Below are 21198 nucleotides of genomic sequence, written 5' to 3'. Positions count from 1 at the left end.
TTGCCAGAGTGCTTTCTGCTGCTGCTCGCAAGTTATAACATAGCTTTACGAACGCCACCGGCCTAGAAAGTGTCTGTTTTGTAAGCAGAAAATCTAGCCGGATTTGTGCCGGAGAAGCCGACTTGGGGAGCCTAAAAATTGTTTATATGCTCTTATCAGTTTTTCTAACAAAAGAGCATCATCGCCCAACATAATCTCCATTCCATATATAACCTATAATAGATCTGGCCAGTGACAAGAAGCTGTAATTGAGGGGCTGCGCTTTCGCCCTAATCGCCTTCTTCTGGGAAACAAAGGAGGAATTTGCATCTATTTTCACTCCTACGTATACGTAGAGTTTGACCGCCTCAATTTTGTTTCCGTTAATAACCCATTTTCGATTTGTCTTGACGGGACGATTGCACACCATCACACTTGTTTTTGAAAAATGTATTTCCAGGCCGTTCTTTTCAATGTAAGCTCTCAGAGTGTTGAGCAGTCTTTGGAGTCCTATTCGCATGTTGCTGAACAACACCAGGTCATCTGCCTAGAGGATATGTGACAATTGTTTACCTCCTACAGACGGGGTATGGGCAATCTGTTTGTCAAGCTCAGTTCCTACTAGAGACAGTAGGAGAGGCCACTCACTGCCACAACAAACCAAGTTAACAGACCTCCTCTACTCCAAAAACCCAGTAGACAATGGCAGCCAAATAAACAACGGGTAGGGGCAGATTCCTCCACACGCATAGAAGCCACCAAAGATAAACTTTCCCCCCCAGTTATAAACCTTCCACCGGCCTCAACCACATACGTTTTAATCCTCCCAGGCATTCCGGATCTCGTAAAGGACCAACACGAATCACATCAGGAACTTAAAAACAAATGTATACATTGGTCTTGCTAATCATAGGCACTTCCGGTACGACCACGTAGGAGAGATTTTAACGACACAGAGTGGGATGGATAGGTTGGAGGCCCAAGGACTTGCATGGAGATTGCATAGTGATTCATTTTAGAAACCCCTTGATGGCCCAAGAAATTTTAAGCAGAGAGGATGGGAGACAAATGGGTATTACGCAAGTTCTTCCACTGAGTTATTTCTACCCCCCTAACAGGGCCCACCAAGACACAAGTAATTATGGGTGGGGTTGGAGACACGATAACGATGACACCGCTCGCCTGGATCATTACTGGCCCAGGCAACCTAGTTTTAATATTCCTACAGCAAAGAGATACAGTAGTCTAGAAGGAGTAGATTGACTTGAGGACCAGGCCCCCAACACTAAAGTCCAACTGAGGTCCCCTTTAATGGAAATAGAGAACCGGGACAAGGATCTAGGAACTTGCACGCCACTAGGGGAAGGAGAACCCTGTAGGAGCATGAGCAGCTCCCCAGGAACCACTCAAGATGGCTTTGACATTGCTCTGACCGGCAATCAAAATCGGTTATCAAACAGTGGGTCCTGTACGAACGCCAACCCCGGACCCAGCGAGGTTCTACCACAATTAACTCCCTTATTGGCTAATAAACCCAACTGCCCGATCGCCCAAGGACACGGGTCCTATCGTGGAACATAGCAGGCCTGAATAGTAAGATAGATGACCCCGAATGGGGCCTTTTTATTACCAACACGAGATCTGCATGTTCCAGGAGACATGGGCAAGAGTGGATGTTTTGAAATTGGGTTTTGCCACTGTTAATATTCCTGCAACATCAGGGGTTAAAAGGAGACCATCGGGAAGGCTAAGCATATAGGTGGGAGCCCATCTAGGCTGTACAGCTAAACAGATTAACTCCTTGTCACACAATATTCTGTGTGTCCTTTTGCATTTCTCCTCAAAGACCTCCATAGCCCTCCTAAATGAGTATTCTAGACCAATTAGTCAGGGCAAGGAATCAAAAACACTTGAGGATCTAATTACTTTTCTAGCTACTATTGCAGACAATCACATGGCGATTATACTAGGGGACTTTGTCAGTTCGAGCCACTTGATGGCATGCTTCAGGACAGCCTTTATGATGAAGACACATATTGGGCTATCCCTAAGACCACATGTCCACCAGTCAAAATATGCTCCCCTCTGGTGATGCAGATGAACTGCCTTGTTCTAAAACACTCTTTAAGGGCTTGTAAAGGCAGAACACAGGCCGAAACATCTAGCAATCACACTTTTACTAGAAACGGGAGAAGATCCTTATTGCACTATATTTTAATTGACTCCAAATCCTGGCACAGGTTAATTGACTTTAAAGTCATACCACAATGCGATAGTGACCAGAATGCCCTTGTATTAGAACTTAACAAGCTTAATCCTGTGAGTGCCACAGGTGTATATACCCCCACTGATGATAGGCTGACTCTTTCAAACTGTAGGAGAAGTGTGCAATGGTCAGATATAAGCCAGTCCCAAGACAGATTAGGTTCTCTGTATGAAGCCATCATCCCGGTGCTCCTGACTGCAATCAATTCTGTACCTACCAATGGCACCAGAATCGACCCTCAGACGGTCACCCAGAACAATAACAAGCTAACGGAAGCCACAATAGTTTTTTGCTATCCTATAAAATCCACCAGGCCAAAAAGTAAGCCCACCCTTAGTATAACGATCAATGCTGTAAAGCCAAAACAACCATGATAACGTCTATTAAGGCTAATGACCACCCTTCAATCAAAACATCTAGAGCGGCCTACAAGGCTGCTGTCATCGAGGCAAAAAAGGGTGAGAAAGCGATAAGTAGGACACTGTGAGAAGTTCTCTGGGTGCCCGGGACATGAGGACCTTCGGGAAAGTTGTCAACACAGGTAGTTCCGGGGCCAAAACACCGATAGAGCCAAACTTGGAGGCAGACGTTTGGCGGGACCATTTTGAGTCGCTCTATTCAAGGGGGGAGACACTGGACGACTTGGCTGCCAAGGGTTGTCCTATGGGAACTGATCACCCGATCGTAACATAGTACATCAATGGAACTGAAGAGGACACCCCCCATTATAACCCTAAATGAGATAACTGGCGCTCTCTCTAAAATAGCCCTGATCACAGCCCCCGGATAAGACAAGATCCCTGGTGATCTGTTTCGCAGTGAACAGAGTGTTTGGACACCATACTTTTGGGAGTTATTTATTGCCATACTCCGAGGTACGAAGATTTCAGCTAGCTGGGCTGGATAATAAAAATCCCAATTCACAAAAAGGGCTCACCGTTATTGCCAACAAATTACAGGCCCATTAGCCTCATAGATATTATGCAAAAAATCTTTGCTCGTGTGCTTCTGCTCCGGCTGCAGAGCTGGATGAAGAAACACAACATACTCACCCCCTTACAGGCACGGTTTAGAGAAAAAATGTCCACATTGGACCAAATCCTCAGGCTACGAATATTACATTGGAAGATCGCTTGTTTGGAGAGCGGCAGCCTCTGCCTAATATTTGTAGACCAGAGTTCAGAATTCGACATGGTCTCAAGGGAAAAGCTGTGGGCAGTCCTTCATGAGATGGGGGTTCCAACGTGCCTATCCCAAGTTATAAAGCAGTTGCATGAGGAAAACTATGCCAAAATTTGATTAATCAAGGAAGAAAATCTCACGGCCCCCATCCCTATAAACCGAGGCGTCCGACAGGGATGCGTGCTTGCCTCTACCCTTTTTAGCCTTTATATTAATGGCTTAGTTGACTTTCTGCTCACAGAGAAAGATTTAGATGTTTCTAAGTTGGCATCACGCAAAATCGCAGCAATGATGTTTGCCGATGATACCTTACTAGTATCTAAATCACCGATGGGGATACAGAGGGTACTAAACAGATTTGACGCATTTTGTAGGGAAAGAGGACTCTAAATCAATCTTCAGGAAACTACATTTATGGTGTTCAACACCATCAAAAGTATCCAAGCAAATCCATCTTTAAGTGGTAAAACCCTAGAGCGAGTATCCTCTTTCGACTATCTCGGCATCACTATTACAGAGTCTATGGACCGGGGGGCCCAAATCAAAAAATCAACCTTGAAACTGGCGCAATCTTCAGGGGGCCAAATTAAGTTTTTTTTTAAAAATCTAGCAACAAACCTGTGAGCCCTGCCATCGAAATATACAAGGTCCAAGCCAGGGGAGCGGCGTTGTAAGGCGCAGAATTATGGGGACACCGTACCTCTGAGAGCCTCACTCAGACAGAAAACATCTTCCTCAGGCAACTGTTTAACCTCCCACGGAGTACCCCCCTCACGCCGCTCCGACTAGACCTGGGCGTAAGGCCTATTGTAGATGAATCCAAATTCAGACCCCTCCTTTACTGACGGCGCTTGTGGGTTACTCCAGAACTTGCAGAATACAGGGAGGAACTAAGAGGTGATGAATCTACCGGGGGCGGTCAAACTACCATACATTCGACACACGACAGCTAGTTTGGGACGGGGCGAAATCTGGGGAGACCCGGAGGTTGCCTGTGCCTCAATCTCAAGGAAATCACTAAGGGACCGCTATGGGGAGTTTAAACTAGTCCAACTCCAAAGTAACGCCCTAGCAGGCAAGCTGACAGCAGCCTTTTTAGAAACTAAGGATAGATACAGCCTTGAGCCGGCATTGAATGACATCAAGCCGGCAGCTGCAAGAAAGCTTTATTTGTAATTCAGACACAGGGTCTTGCCACTTCGTTCCTTTACATATACGGGGGGCACACAAATTTTAAGGTGCCCGGCATGTGACTGCCCCTCAAAATCAGTCCTCCATGTGTTTTTTAGTTGCCCCAGTTATTACAAAGCAAGAAAACGATGGTTGGTACAGATTTGTAGAAACGTAGGTACTAGGCATTGTTGCGAGGCTTTTAGGATACTGAAACACGAATCTAGTATCCCAATAGTATATTCAGTAGCAGGCTTCTTATTTTCTATGTGGTGCACCAGCAGAGCACTTTTAAAATCATCTTAATAAGTACGGCCTATGGCTCTGCACAAATGAAATGGGGTACCTTCAAGGGTCCCCTACCATCACTGCATAACCGAGAATACCCTGCATTGACGTACCCTACCCATATCCTGGACCCATTGTATATTGGCTAGTTGTACTCGAGATCTGTATGTAGTAACTGTGATCATGTTCTGGGAAAAATTGACCTGTTACTTATTTAACCAATTTGCACAATACACTTTCAAATGCCAGTACGGTTTCCATCCTTGATTAATTTATTGCTACACTTGGCGTGACTGCCTCAATGGTGAAGTAGCCTGAATAGAGCGCTCCACAAACTTGTGGCAGGCCATTCTCACATATAAACTTGTGTCAGGCCATACTCATGTATGTTTTATTTAATTGTTTTATCGTATGTATCCAATTTTCCTCTCAATTTTAAATACATCCTTTTAAAGTAAATGAATTATATGCTACGTTAAGTGTACTTTTAAGGTCATATTGACCGAAATAAAGTTGTTACTGAACTGAACTGTTTTGGGTTTAAATCGGTTTATTTTTTTAAACCAGAAAACCATACAACAACATTCCACCTACATGCGTAGGTCAGTGGGGGACAATAGTAATAAAGACAGTAACAGGCACCAGAGAGAGGGCAAGAATGATCATGATAAGGGGAGAGGGAGGGAACAGAGGCTTGACAGGGCCTAGAAAACACGGTTTAAAGAAACTAGAGTGTATCCGAAAGAAGGTGCAGAGCAGATAGTCCTGCATATTAATCAGTAGTGTGGGTCGGCTGTGTGAGGCGGAGTATGCAGAGATAGATTGGGCAAGGCAGTCCCCTAAATTCGTCAGATAAAAATCTTATGTGTTATTCCCGTATTTTGACAAACCGTGGTAGTGTGTGGGTAGCTACTGCTGTCAGTTTCTCCATTCCCAGGATGTCCCTAATTTATAGAGCCAATCCAGTCGCATCGGGACAACATCTGTGCCCCAACGGGACAATAGAACCGTAATGTTAGAATGGTAGTGCGCCCTTGTGGTGATATCATTGTGGTCAATGAATTTGGGAGGCCTAATAGGATATAAAATCTAGGCAGTTATGTATCATGTTTTTCATCAACAGATGTTAAAATTTCCGACCAAAACTGTTGTATCTTGAGGCAATGCCAAAGCAAATGGGTCAGGGAATCTATCTGGTCACAGTGGCTCCAGCAGGTGGAAGCTCCGCCTGGTCTCCATTGGGCTATTCTAGCTGGGGTGTAGTACCAATAATGGGCTATTTTAAGAATCATTTCTTTGCCCCATGTCCCACAGACTGAGGTGAATGCTCTGTGGATGATGTCATGCCATTTCCTATGTGTGAAGGTGCTCTTACATTCCAATTTTCATCTAATCTGTGCCGGAAATTTGGTATAGGTTATGGGAGTGAGAAGGTATGCATAGATATCTGAAAGGATGGGCTTGTAGGATTGGCGTGTGAGAAGCCATTTTTCAAAAGGTGCTAGGGGTTGGGTAGCATGGGGTGGATGTGTGGTTGCATGATCCAGTGGCGGATGGTGGTGTATTGCCAATATGCATGGGAGGGAAGGTCATGATTAGATTGGAGTTGGGGGAAATCCAGGATCCCATCTGATTCCAAAAAAATCCCTTACCCTCTTACAGTTGGGTTCTTGCCATTTTATAAAGGTGGACCTCTGCGACGCTGGGGAGAAATCTAGAATGCCTATAAATGGGGTTAGGGATGATATGCAAGAGGAAAGGAGTCACATTACTTCCCTATCTCAGACTTCCACCGTTGCTCTGGTGCAAGAAGATATATAAAACCCTGGTGGGCATTATTTTGGAGGGTGTAGTGCTAGAGGCACATCTATGGTTTGAAACCAAGTGATGACCTTTGACTACCATGATCTTAATTGACTTTTGGGGTTTTATTTTACCCTAGCCTGAATGTCCGACATCATTTCCCTGCATGTGCAGGTTTCCCTTGGAGATTTCTTTTGCATCTCTTAGTAGTTTTAGCAGAGTGGGAACTTACAGAGTAGAACAGCCTTGCTGGGAACAGAACGTGTGGGATGTGTATTTGAAAGTATGAGAGGTGTGGAATGTACTTCTAGGTCTCGAAGTGCAGTGTTATAAGCGGAGGGGCTCAAATGTGCATTATGTTGTACATTGGGAGATGAAGTGTGTGATGCTATAAGCAGCGGAGCACAAATGTGCATTGTGTTGTACATTGGGCAGGTTTATGATGTTCTTACTATCAGCTTTGATATGCCATCCTGTCATCTTGATTTCTGACTGTCTTGCTTGAGCTTGCGGAGTGCACAGGAAGGCCCCTAGGTTACTCAAGTTGTTTAGGTTATTCACGTTTAAGGTTGCTTTGTTTTTGGAGATTGTTGAATGTACTGCCGGAGACTTTCATAAGCTTTGTTAAATAAAGGATGAACACATGAAAATGCAGAAGGAACGAGAGAGCTCCTTTGCCATTGGCATGCTTGCATGGAAAGTGGCCAATTCCAGTAAGTTTCCTTGGCGCAGAGGCTTGCTTTTGTGTTTTTGCAAGCTGACAGACACTGGGCAGATGACAATAAGGTGAACTTTCTCTAGTGCAATAGCTGATGACTTACCTTGTGTTGTACAGAACAGGTAATGCACAAGTAGCAAATCTGATCAAGTGGTGCATTCAGGCAGAAACTGCAGTTTTGCATATGCAGTTGGTGCAGATCCCAGTAGATAATCCAGAGGTGCGGTGTTTGAGGTGCCTGAGATACAGGATTCCCCAGTGAGTGGAACAAGGAATTGTGGCAAGATATTTGGGAAATGTTACTGCAAAGCACAGCTACTGTGTATCATGTAGATAGATGCTCATTATCCCATACATTTACTAGACAGACGATTTAATTCCCTTACAGATGAAAAGGCTAAAATCTTGGAGACAGAGGAGTTGACGCACTATTCTGATTTAGTGGACATGACTAAGTGCGAGCACCTAGGACAGAAAGACACTACTAACAGGTGGGCAGAGAATTAAGGGATGCATATTCCCCTAGACCTACTTAGAACTGTGATTCCTATTTGTCAGTATGAACAGCGCAGGCCAATTCCACAAATGGTGAGGAGCCAGTTGAAGAAAGGAAAATTATGAGTGCAGATAAGGCAGATGGATTGCCTTGGGCTCATGCCAAATGAACAAGGGTGTACCTATTCAGCCGTGTAGGGTGAGAGAGTCAGAAGGGTACTGCCCCAGCCCTTCTTACTGAGAAAGGGAAAGGAGAGATTGACTCCACTAAAAAGAATTCTGACACCAAAGTTTGGCTAGAACTGTGTGCTGTGTCAAATAACATTGCTTAATAGTGTTTCTTTACACAGTTCCGAAATGTTGAGCATAATAAAAATGCGAGTTGAAAAAAATGACAGTCATGCCTACTTGTCATTTCATGTTGCCATCAAATCAATATTTCTTTAAAATGCACAAATCTGTAAAAGTTGGCAGGAAGTGAAGTGAAATTTCACCTCCACTCCCTTTCTCACGCCAGGATAATCTTGGTAAGTAACAAGTATACGAGGGCAAGCGGGACATGCTCCCCAAATTATGTCCAAGTCTCGTACAGATTTGTGCATTTTAAAGAAATATTGATTTGATGGCAACATGAAATGAGCAAGTATGGTTGACTGTCATTTTTTTCAATTTGCAGTGTTAGAAGTAGTTCAGACCCTTACCCCTTGCACGGGGACACCAGTTCCTGCAGCAGCAGCAGCACCACCTGCAAGAGGTACTACCTCCATTGGGCAGTAAAGACAATGAATTGACAAATGTTCATGTCCCATGGTCCAGAGAAGACATTATGTGCTTCACTAAATGCTTCCCAAAACTTAGAGAAGAACCAAGGAAGTGCTATGCTGAGTTAGACAGAATGACAGTTTTGGGAGGACTGTCATGGAGGGATTTTGATACCTTATTCAATATCATTGAGCCAAAGAACCTATGGAAAGATTACAAATTAAAGGTAGAGCGGCCGAAGAGGGAGACAAACAAGGGGAAGAGAGGAGTGCCAGGAGATGAAGATGATGAGAAATACATAGAAGTAGTGAAATATTTGAAAGAGAAAATTGTAGAAGACAAGGTACAATGGAATAAAATAATACATACAAAACAGGAAAAAGATGAGTGTGAACTCCTACTTTGACCGCCTTCTGCAAGTCTAGCAGCAGAACAGCGGGCTAAAGAATCCATTGGGGGATGCATTTGTCACTACCTTTGTTCAAGGTCTGAGACCACCTATTAAGGTACACCTACAAACCTCTTGTCTGCTGGCAACAGGAACCAATTGAAAAGGTGTTGGCAGCAGCAAGATACTGCTCTGATTATCAGTCCAATGCGCAGACAATGGAAGCAGAAAAAATTAAGAAAGAAGCAAGGTTGATGGCAGCACAAGCAAGATTTTACACAAGTCAGCAAGGAAGAGGCATGGGCCGGGGGAGATGGTGGGGCACAGGAAGACCACAGAATGGCAGGTAAACTCCCCTACCTCCTTCAGAAACAGCTTGCTTCTACTGTAAAGACCCCAACCACTGGAAGGCTGACTGCTCAATATTAAATAGAAAAATGGGGAAAATAGGCCGACCCAGAATAGGGGACAGGGTCAACAGGGCCAACAGCAATACTAGCATGACACCCAGTGTACTGAATATCGGAATAGTGAGCAGCAAGGGTATGTGTCAAATGACACGCACCCAACACAGTATGAGTGGACAGGAAAAAAGGGGTGGGTGCTGGAGGACAATGACTTCCCACCTCCGCCTAAAGACTTGTTCTAGGGATGCCTGAAAGTGGAAGATTGCCTAATAGCGCCAGCAATAGCAGTGGCTCAATCCGGCACATATGTAGAGGGAACAGTTTTGGGCAAAACTGCCCCATTCTTAATAGTGCCAGGAGCTCAAAGATCAATGCTAAAGGCGTCTCAGATGACCGAGGCACCACTCTCGGGAATACAGGTCACGGCAGTTCGGAATGACAGGACAACCAATAGATGAATATCTCACACAGCCACTACAACTAGTTGATGGCACCATAACGGTCAACCCTCAGTTTATCCTTAGCATATTCAGACTCCATGAACATTGCAGGCCACATGTCACTGCTCCATTGTCAATTGCAGACGATTTACCTTTGTGCTATTGAAAGAAATGAACAGAGACATTACGTTATCTTCATCGCCAGGTTCGGCAGGCTCTTCCAGAAGCAGTAACTCCACCGCCACATGACCTGCAGCCTGGTGATTGGATCTGGGTAAAAACTCACACCTAGACGACACTGCCTCCAGCCAAGGTGGAAAGGCCCCCACCAGGTCCTGCTGACAACAGCTACAGCTGTGAAGTGCAAAAGGCTGATATCCTAGATACACAGCTCCCACACCAAGAAAGCAGCAGGTACAACCTTCGCTCCAACAGGCAAGAAACGACCGATAAGAGATAAAGAAGAGGCAGTTCCCTGTTTGCTGTAGGCAAGGCCTCCAACAGATGAAACAATATACCAAAGGCAGTTCCCTGCTGCGCACGGCAGGCCAGGCCTCGGGTATTATCTTTTTAAAGACACCTGTTTGTCTAACCATAAAGGCACTAACGTTTCCTTTCAAAGTGTTGCTGGCGCCTGCACCATCACACCAATAGAGGTGCAGGACCTGCTGGTTAGATAGCAAGGACAAGGCTCTTCCAATAAGACTCTGCAGAACTTTCCAACTTCAAAAGAACTTTGGTTAAGGATACGACAAAACATAAGTAGACTCATCTGATCACAAATGCCAGTAATAAGATCTGGAAGGCTCAGATCTATACCAGTAAAAGTGGAAGAGTCAGAACTATAAAACTATTGTCCCCTGGAATAGAGATAAATGGAGTACTGCAACTGACTGTGCCAAACCCCCAGCTACTGAGTGGATTAGGAAGCATGATTTTGCAAGACATTTCATTTCACACTTTTGGATATCAGGAACTAGCACAAGATTTCGCAGGCACACACACTCCTTGACATTTTAGATTGCGTGATTTACGCAATAGAGGACATTGGATCTGGTCTTATCAGAGACGTTAACTTAACAGTGAACTAGAAAACGGTAGAAAAATAGGAACTATGCCAAGAACAAAAAGAGGAAAGGAAATGACCATCAGTTTTACTGGCTATACTATCGTTGGTCCCAGGGATAACAGGGACTGCACTGATAATAATATATGCCAAAGATCTTGAAATACCATTCCTTAATTTCGAGGTGGGGGGTGGAAGTGGCTCAAATGTAACATATGGAGAGAGGGAAATGAATATGACAGAGCAAGACATTCAGGGGGGAGGTTGACATTAAAGGAGAAAAGGACCTAGAATTATGGGAAGAGTACAAAGGAAACAAATATGTATGCTTTATGAACATATCGGGATGTTATGTTTGCACACATTTGCCAACAGACACAGAAAACAGCATGAGCTACAATGTCCAACCTGTCTCTAAATATGTGGATGTGTCCTAATGCGCAATATGCTAGTCAGAAAGCATAACATGTCCATAACTGTTGCAGTTTCTGTGAAGGGGATAGCAGTAGGACCGGCAACTGCAAGGCTTAAGACACAGAGGGTGCCATGCATGAACATGCAGGCAACAAAAAGAGATCAGGCAATGCTCAATACATTTGACAAAACTTCTAGGAATGGGGAGTGAAAAAACAGAGCTGGTTGGGACCTAGGAACTGAGGTAAAAATACCAAGATTTAGGGTAAGAGAACAGCTTATTGCACCGTCATGCATTCAGAATGATAAGTGGATCGCCCCTAAAAAGCCAGCCGTGCAGGTGTGCCCCCCCCCCCAAACAACCATGCACAATATCACAACTAGTGAAGGGAAGAAATGCAGCTTCAGGTTTAGCATTGCAGAATTAGCAAACGGTGAGCAAGGATTAAGTGAATGCAAGGAAAGGAATGATAAAGCCGTAGGAATTTCAGAAGAAGATTATTCAGTAACCCCATCAATTTTCGTTGGTGAGAGTAACAGCACACACACAACAAAGCTATCACAGATTAGGTATAGTTATCAGTGATCAGCGATCTTCATCTGGACTAGTGGGTTACAAAGGACTGTTCTTGGTCTGTGGCCAATGGGCGTACTTCTATTTGCCACCAGGATGGTATGGTAGTTGCTACCTTGCTTCCATCCTGCCTCGCACTACACACTTCACTGACATAGTACAGGTTAAGCACCAAGAGCACCAGACAGGAAGGGTTAGGAGAACACCAGAATGGCAGGATACTTGATGACAGGGCTCGGGGCTATAGTGCCTGGTGTAGGAGTAGTATATACGTCCATATAGATATACCAGTTAGCAAGGATGATTGACGATCTTGCAGATTCAGCAGTAGCAGCTCTGGGAAACATCACTGAAGAACTCACTGCCATGAGAGCAGTAGTAATACAGAACAGGATTGTATTAGACAACATCCTAGCCAAGGAAGGTAGAGTATGCCACGCCATCCACCAGGTGTGCTGTTCTTGGATACCCGATAACAGCCGCAATATAGACAATGCAATACATAACATAGATAGGTTAAAGATAAAGCACACAACATACACACAGAAGGGATATGGGAGAAACTGATGCTATGGTTAGGAAGCTGGGGATCATGGATATTGGAGGTGATCATTATAATTATAACTGTTTGATTACCTTGCGCATAATGATACAGGTTTGTCCAGCATGCTGTGCAGCTTACACTTCCAGCTGGGTACAGTGTATGACACGACACAGAAGAGACAGAAGTCACAAGCAGGACTATGACCCAAGTGAGGAAGGAGAGGAAATGATGCACAGAAAGGATGCGAAGTAATGATGTGGTATCAGATGGGGCAATGTTGAAGTCATCTTTCTTATATGATACCAAATGCTTGAAGCTTTAGGCCCTGTTAAGTTGACGTAAAAACTCACTGCACAAGATGATTGTACTTTTCCATTTTGCCTCAGTAAACTTCTATTGTAACTGAAGGCATGCTCAAGGAAGATACAGGAACAGATGAAGATGCACGCTTAGACACAAATATTTCAGCATAACTCATTTCGAAATGTTACTGGTACTTGGCTAATTGCATTACAGTGGAAAGTCCCAGAAGCTGCTTACTTGGGACATGTGGTCAGTAACAGTATATTTCGGACCATAAATGGTATCGCACCAACTTTTTGGGTTAGGGCCTATAAAAGTGGTCAGAAACGTCACATCTTTGGACATTCAGTGACTATGCTGTCGGTCTCCGTGCTGCACGTTTCCGCATTATTTGTTGGTCTTCAATAAATTCTGCTATCTTCTGTACTGACAGAGAACCGTCTTTGTGGTATTATTTCTTATGATTATTTTAGGTCCCACAAGCGGAGCTGCTTGGTAATACCGCTCTAGATGAGGTATGATCATTCCCCCCTCCGCTTGACTCAGGTATGCTGCGTCCTCGCCATACGTTCCTTCTTCCCCACCCAAATAAAGTCATTCATGAGGTGTTGTAGTTTGTCAAAAATGTGTGTGGGAGATTAGAAGGGCAACGTCTGCATGACAGAGGATTCTGTGGAGCAAAGTCATCTTGACCGCTGCTTATCTCCCTTGCCATGACAGCATATAATTCCTCCACAAGGAAAGTTCAGATCTGGTGTTGGAAAGGGTGGTGTAGATGTCCAATAAAGTGCACTCTGTTATGGATTGTATTTGTAAGCCCAGGTATTTAACTCCCAGGGTAGCCCACTAAAATGGAAATAAACGCTCAAGCTAGGCTTGATCCTCCTTGGAAATGGTGAAGTTTAGGGCTTGAGTTTTCTGAAGATTAATTTTGAAACCCGAGGCCTGCCTGAATTCTTCCATTTCATGCATGAGCAGCAGACGGGAAGTAAATGGATTTGTCACCACAAGCATTACATCATGTGCATACAGAGCTGGCTTATGATCTCTGGCCCTCATCCATATACCGTTATGGAGGGGTGTCTTAATGCTTACTAAGCAAAAGGTTCCATGTAAAATGAAAATAATAATGGAGACAATGGTAAGGTAATTGGTAAGGTAATTTTTATTATGCATAGTTAATTAAAACCAGTGCAAACATTTTACAAAAAGGATTACAAATATCATAAGAAAATTGATTCATTAAAACATCATTAAAAAGAACATACAATAAAAAGCCCGATCTAATGTCCAGGTGCATTACTCTTGAGGCAGGAGAACATGCATCATTGAGTTCTGGTTAGCGTCTATATATTTCCTATGTCAATGGTCGGAATGTTTAACAGTTTTTGCTCAATTATCGCAAGGAACTTTACATACCTGCAGTTCAGTTTCGTGTTTGCAGGGTTTAGGCAAGCCAGCACCGCTTGCCTTCTAGTGGGAGATCCTATCTGCTTGAGCTGGTCCTTTAAGAGCTGTTGGCGGGCTGGCCGAAGCTCTTGGCATAGGCAGGTCATATGAAGTATATCGCCCTTCTCTGTATTGCAAAAGGTGCAGGCATCGTGGCCATTACTCCTGAGCCATGGTGGAAAATGCTCTCTGATGGGCAAAACCCCTAGTCTATATTTCAAGAACTTCACTTTTATTACCTTGGCATAGCCCTGACTGAAGTATGGTTGTGGTGTCAGGATTTTATATGAGTTTAAAATCATCCATGCATGATTTCTTTTGGCAATTGTCTCTTTGTCCTCTAGTAGTGAAAGAGATTTAATGGTTTTCCAAACCAGTTTTTTGAACGCATTATCCCCGAGTTGCATGTCCCAGATCGCTGATAGATTAGTAGCCCCCAAGGCTGTCTTCAGATAAGGTCTTGCCCGAGATACGTCCCTGCTTTGAATATCTTGCCATAGCAGCACATTTAGAGTGTTCGTAGTAGCAAAACAAAGTTTGTGTCAGCAGATAATATAAGCACCCTGCCTTGCAAGAGCTTGTTTTTGTAATCCAAATTCCAACCTGAGTTGGGCGAGCGATGTATAGGATGGGAGCGAAAACATTGTTCGGTAGGCTTTTGTCTGGATTGTGTCCAGAATCTTGGAGTCTCTCCCACGTAGTGCCTCACTGCCGTAGCAGATGGAAGCTAGTAACTTTGCCTGGATGACTTTCAGATAAGGAGTCAGAATTGGACCCGTTAGTTGGTTGGCTATACTTTTTAATGTGGCGGCAATGCAAGATCCTCTCCTTTTTGCTTCCAGCTTTTGCTGTGAGAATGAACCGTCTCGGTCAAAGATGACTCCCAGATATTTATAGTATGAAGCGGGCTCTATTTTATGGCCGCCAGTGTCCAAGACTTCTGAAACTTTTTATGTGTGTTTATCAACATAGTGCGTGTTTTGCTCTAATTTATTTTTAATTTGTTTTCCGTGGCATACCTATGCATTTGATTCAGTAGTTGCTTGAGGCCCATGTAGGTATGACTCAGTAGCACGACATCATGTGCGTACAGAAGGTTACTCAGAGATTTCCCTCCCAACCTCGGGGAATGGGAATTGCATGTGTTTAGTATGCCTGGTAGATCCGCCAAGTACAAATTGAACAATATTGGGGCAAGCACGCACCCTTGCTTGAGTCCTTTGGTGGTACAGACTTTAGATGACAGATGTGTGCCGCCTCCTAGCTTCACCTGCACCCAGGTATCAGAATGGAGAAGCTTCAGCTTGGCTGTTGGCTGCGGTATTCCCCATTGTGCCAGTTTCGCCCAGAGTCTGTCTCTCTCAATGTTGTCAAACGCCGCACTAAAATCAATGTAGCACATGTGCAGCTGCAGTTTTCTTGTTTTTGCTGCATCAATCATTAGAGAGATAGCCAGAATATTTGTAGCTGTTCCAGTGTTTTTCCGGAAGCCGGTCTGGTTCAATGGTATAATCTCATTTAAATCCGCCCATGATACAATCTCCTCTAAGATAGTACCCGCGAAGTATTTTGCCTCATTATCAAGGAGGGCTACTAGACGATAGTTGTTTGGATCCATTTTATTGCCTTTTTTATATATTGGGACAATCGTCGACCCTCTCCAGGATTCTGGGATTTTATTTAGAAGTCTGACTTCAGAGAATAACAGTTGCATAATAGTAGCCCATTAATGCTATTTTCCTTAAAAAGAGCTGGCGGTATGCCGTTAGGTCCTGGAGCGCCTTCTTTCCTGCCCTTGTGAATCTGTTTTGTTATTAGTGTTATTTGTTGAGTGGCTGATGTATCCATGGTGTTTTCAGGTAGGCCTTGCTCCCTCTTGATCAGGGGCTCCGACAAGGGCGTTGTAGAATCGGCTCTGTGTTGTTGGATTCTTGTGCTCCTGCCTGTTCCTGATGGTTGTTGAAATGGCTGGAGAGATAGTTAATCCATGAAAGTTCCATGATGTGAGAGCCTGGTTCTTTGTATTGTGGGCGCAAAATCCTGTTCACTGATTGCCAGAAACATGCACTATTACTGCTTTTGGTATCAAATAGTAGTTTTGCCCATGTTTCGTTTTCAGCCTCTTGTATTATGTTCCATTTTATGCGTTTGAGTTCCGCTCTCAGTTTCCTCAGCTCTATCCGAAGATATGCATTCTCGGGGGTTGATCTTAACTTCCGTAAGGTCGAGTTAACTAGTCTTTTGTGTAGCCTTAGTTGTGCTCTCAGTCCATTTTTTAAGTTGGTTTTCATGCCCTCATTATGAAGGTTGCTTTTTGGGGCGGACTTGGTTCCCAGTTCTCGTAGCAGGGATTCAGTGTATAGCTCCCAATGTTGGATGTGCCTGGCCGCATTTGATTGTAGTGTGTTATGTAGTTGAAGGTCAGTTTCGGCCAGAGTTGTTAGATTGGTTGACGTACATTCAATCCTTTTTTGATTAATGGAATGAATCGCCCCTATCGTTTTGTCTGGCCTAAATGCAGTGGGCGTCTTTGCTGTTAAATGGCATTCCTGGGGGCGATGATCGCTTTCGCCCTTGTCCCCATTCTAAATCCCAGGATATGGGGAAATAGGGCCAGACTGGCAAATGTATAATCCAGGATGGAGCTGGCTATTTGTGAGTTGAATGTTTCTACAGGCGGAGAGTCAGTAGTGAATCTTCCATTTAGTACCCGAAGGTTATGATGTTCTAGTTCTTTAACTAGAACATTGTTTGGATGCTTTTTCCTATATGGCGGGGAGCTTTGTGGTGGTATGGTGTAAATTATGTTTAAAGCCAGAGCCTCTTCTTCTGCTGATGAGCCGAGCATGTTTTGGTTTAAGTCCCCAGTCAAGAGGAAGAGTGGTTTTTCCATTTGAGAGACATACTCCGCTAGTTGGTTTGAAATTGAGTTGGAGTCTTTGACTATGTTTGGGGTGGACGTATGCGTTAACCAGGCATATCTCTTCTTCTTTGTTGCTGAGCTGTAATTTTATCTTTACTGATAAGGTTGTCGATGTGGAAGAGTGTTGTATTGGATATATATGTGGCCAAACCTCCTGACTGGTGACCAAATCTGTTGGCTCTAGTTGCTGCCGTTGAAAAAAGAGTGAAGCCTGTGATGTGTTGTGTAGATGTTAGCCAGGTTTCTTGCAGCATTACTATGTCAAATAGAGAGATGTACTTTTGAAAATCCAGGTCATCCATTTTTGATGTTAGGCCATTTAAATTCCATGAGCAAATGCCTATAGATGGCGCCCTGCCCTTTGTATCATCTCTTATCTGTTAGTGTCATCAGGCCTCTTCGGGACGTAAGAAGATTGTTCGAGACAGTGTTTCTCTTGTTAATGCTTGGTTTTGGTGAGAGGCCCCCCTCAAAATAGCTTCTGTCCGTCCCTGGGGACTGCATGCGTTTTTGTTTGGCAGGCTTCCTCTCAAAAACTTAGTCGTGGAAAGAGTGTGGGTCTGGTGGACCTTTGGCATTGGCCGTCGCCCACTTGCTGAGTGTGCTACTGCCACCCTCGGCCTGTCTTCCGAGCGCGGCAACGGGCATATTCTCTCTTTTTATGGGCGAGTTACCCAAGGCACCTCTGAGAACGCTAAGAGTGTTTGTCTGTTTTGCCACTGGTTCTAGGCTTGTCCTCCTCTGAAGTGGTGCGGGATATGCTGGTTTTGATAGAGGAACTAGCTTGATACCCCAGGACTTAAATTGTTCCGCTTCTGTTGCAATTAAATCTGCAACGATAATAGAGGACCAAGTAGTCTTGGTTGCCTCCGGGCTATTTGGATTTGTGGCGGGCAAGAATTCGACGGAGATTAAGTCATTCAAACTTATTCCCTCCAGACTGGGAATGTGTTCCATTAGTTTAAGAATATTGCCGCGATTTAGCATGTTGTGCTGCCCTTGCGACGTATACTCCGGAAGAAAGACAAGCATCTCTGTTGCTTGTTTGGCGCTTCCTTCCTCCTGATATTTTTGTTGTTGTATGATATGCTTGAGCTGACGAGCCCTGAGCTAGGGGAGATTCATGGGATGCCGGGGTTGTGTCTTCACTTGGCAGATTGGCCATGTGTGTTATTGCTTTCAGAAGGAATGTTTGCTTTGATGTTGTTTGTGTTTCAAAAGTCCAGTTTGTTTGGGGATGCTCAGTTTGACTTGGATCCGGATAGATGGTTTTAGCTAGTGTATCTCTAAGGTGGACTACATGGATTTGGCTTAGCGTTGAGCCAATCATTCCATTCCTGTCCCCAACCTCAGAGTTTAGCCTGAGTGGGTAGTTGCTTGCTGGTATTTCATCTAGGTAAGCAGCTGATAACGATCAAAATTAGCTGTCCCAGGATGGCTGTCTTTTTCCAAAAGGAAAGCAAACGCTTTAAATTGCAGGGACAAGTGAAGCTGGGAAATACACAACCTTCTTCCCAAGATTCCACAGTCCCCCTGGGGGTCGTGCCCCACAAATTGAAGACCTCTGCCCTATTGGGTAATTTTAATTTTCACTTCGATTCAAAAGAAAGCAAGGAAACTGCGCACCTGGTCGATTGTCTTGGATGTTTTGATCTAAGACAGATCGTTTCTGATCCAACTCCTATGCCTAGCCATACTCTTGATGGGATTATACTAATAACTTAGACACTTGTTTTAATAAGATCCTACCTCTGTCTTGGACGGACCTTAGGGCAGTCTTCTTTAAGCTAGCTGTTTCAGGGGAGGCACCATGTGCTGCTAACTCGATAAATTCCATTAAAAAGCGCCCTTGGCGGAAGATCAATACATTGGAGCGTGACCTAGCTTTACACAGTCATAGTCCATGTTTAGATATGGATAATGATCCTGCAGGTCGAAACTTTGCAAGCTGGATTCACAAAAGCGCTCAAGGGTCAGAGCTATAATGACCAGCACAGCAAGCTGGATACATTCTGCAGTCACCCAGGATGCCCCAGAAAAACATAGATTAAGCCACAGGAAAAATCCATCAGCTCCGTGGTATACGTTTGAGTAAAAAAACTCTAAATGAAATGTAAGGTACAAGAGCGAAGATGGAGGAACTACTATTGTTTGGAAGAGAAGAATAGTTATAAAATAGTTATTGAAGAGTATAAAGCGGATATTGTTTCAGCAAAAACTAAATTCTGAACTTAGAAAATTGTTTTTGCCAGGAACTCAACCAGAGAACTCTTCAAAACTGTTAATACACTTTCAAACTGTGATTAGAGTAAAATGTTTACCCCAGATCAAGATTTTTGCAACAAACTTGCTGAATGTTTCCACAGGAAAGTAACTGTTGTCTATGAGGAATTCTCTGCTAATCAGAATGTAAAACACTTGGCCGAGTCTGCTTGATCTGCATATGTAAAGCTGGATGAAAACCTTATGGACACAGCATTGTTTCGATAATGTTCCTCCTTTAATGTTGGAAAGAGTGACTAGGCTTCTGGAAAGCACTAAATCAGGATCCCTTACAGACCTGTGTTCTCCTTATGTATTACAATTGATTACCCACACGAATGCGATCCACTTCGTCTCACTTCTAAATAAAGTCTTCAGTTCAGGGCACTTTTCCAATAGTCTGGGAAAAATCTCTGGTTCGCCCTATTTTGAAAAACCTTCACAAGATCCTACAGAGGTAAAAAAAAACTAGTGGCCTATTTCCTGCCTTCCGCTCCCCTCTAAGATCTTAGAAAAAGCTTTAAATGAAGACCTGATGGCCTTCTTGGAGGCAAATGGTAAGTTGGATCCATCTCAACACACTTGTAGGCCACAGCTTTTCAGAGAATCAGTGTTATTTCCAGCAAGGAAAGAGTTTTGAATGCAGGTAGAGAGAGGAGGGCAGGAGGCACTTATTCTGTTGGACCTCTCAGCCGCGTTTGACACGGTTAACCAACAAGTACTTGTCAACCGACTACAGAATCTAGGGATCAATAGTATGACGCCAAGCATACTCAATTCTTCTCTATCAAACGGAGAACAGACTGTGGTGTTGGGAGGCATATATCAAACTCTTTCGCTCTTCTCTGTGGCCTGCCTCAGGGATCATCATTATCCCCAACACTATTCAACATCAATGTCATCCCATTGGCATAACTCATTTGATCTCACAACTTCTCTGCAGTTTCTTTCATGGATGATACACAGATAGTGGTATCATTTTCATTTGAGTCAGACACTGTGGCTAAACAATGTACCAACTGTATGGCACACATCACCAGATAGATGCAGGAAAATTGTCTCAAGATGAATACTCAGAAATCAGAGGTTTTACTCTTTGGAAACAACACCTCTATCTGGAAAGATTGTTGGTGGCCAGTCGTCTCAGGGCCATGCCCATCCCCAGTTTGAAAAGTAAAAAATCTGGGAGTTATGTTCTATGATCAAATGAGTGTCTCGGAACAGATCAATCATATACCATCTTCATGTTCTTATATCTTGAAGATTTAAAAAAGAGAGATTTCTATTCATCCTATTAGAATTACAAAAAATGGTAATAGTTGCCTTGGTTTTATCGGGAGCACAGAAGCGTTTGCAGCCGAAGCTTCAGTCTGCGCAGAATGCGCCAGCCCGCTTACTACTAAAAATTCAAAAATGTAGTCCCATATCAAAGAGCATTATGGATCTACACTGGCTGCCTGTCCAGGCTAGAGTAAAATTTGAGCCTTAATGTATCATACACAATGCCCCCCATGGTCTGGCCCATCCATCTTTCAATAGTCACTTACGTGGCATAGCCCTCGATGTGACTTAAGATCATCTACCTCCCGATGGGAGGTTATTACCAAGGTCTAGAAGGCAAATTAGGGGGAAGAAGTTCACTCCTAACTGGGTGCCTAGTGAAGGAAGTTCTGAAGAGGGAGCTCCTAATGTGGCGGAAGTGTTTGCGCAATCGCTGGCAAATGGAGGCATTAGATTAGATTAAAGTATAGATCGCTTGGTTACT

The 21198-nt window shown here is 43.9% G+C and overlaps 1 protein-coding gene across 1 annotated transcript in view; it reads right to left on the bottom strand.

The window, feature by feature from the left end:
* Window positions 1-21198, bottom strand: part of MINDY2 (MINDY lysine 48 deubiquitinase 2) — a 562341-nt gene that overhangs the window by 89202 nt on the left and 451941 nt on the right. The window lies entirely within an intron of this gene.

This window comes from Lissotriton vulgaris, chromosome 2_2, assembly GCF_964263255.1.
Source record: "Lissotriton vulgaris chromosome 2_2, aLisVul1.2, whole genome shotgun sequence".
In the NCBI taxonomy this organism is placed as follows: domain Eukaryota; kingdom Metazoa; phylum Chordata; class Amphibia; order Caudata; family Salamandridae; genus Lissotriton; species Lissotriton vulgaris.
The sequence above is the reverse complement of the archived record's forward strand: the minus strand, read 5'-3'. Positions and strand labels throughout refer to the sequence as shown.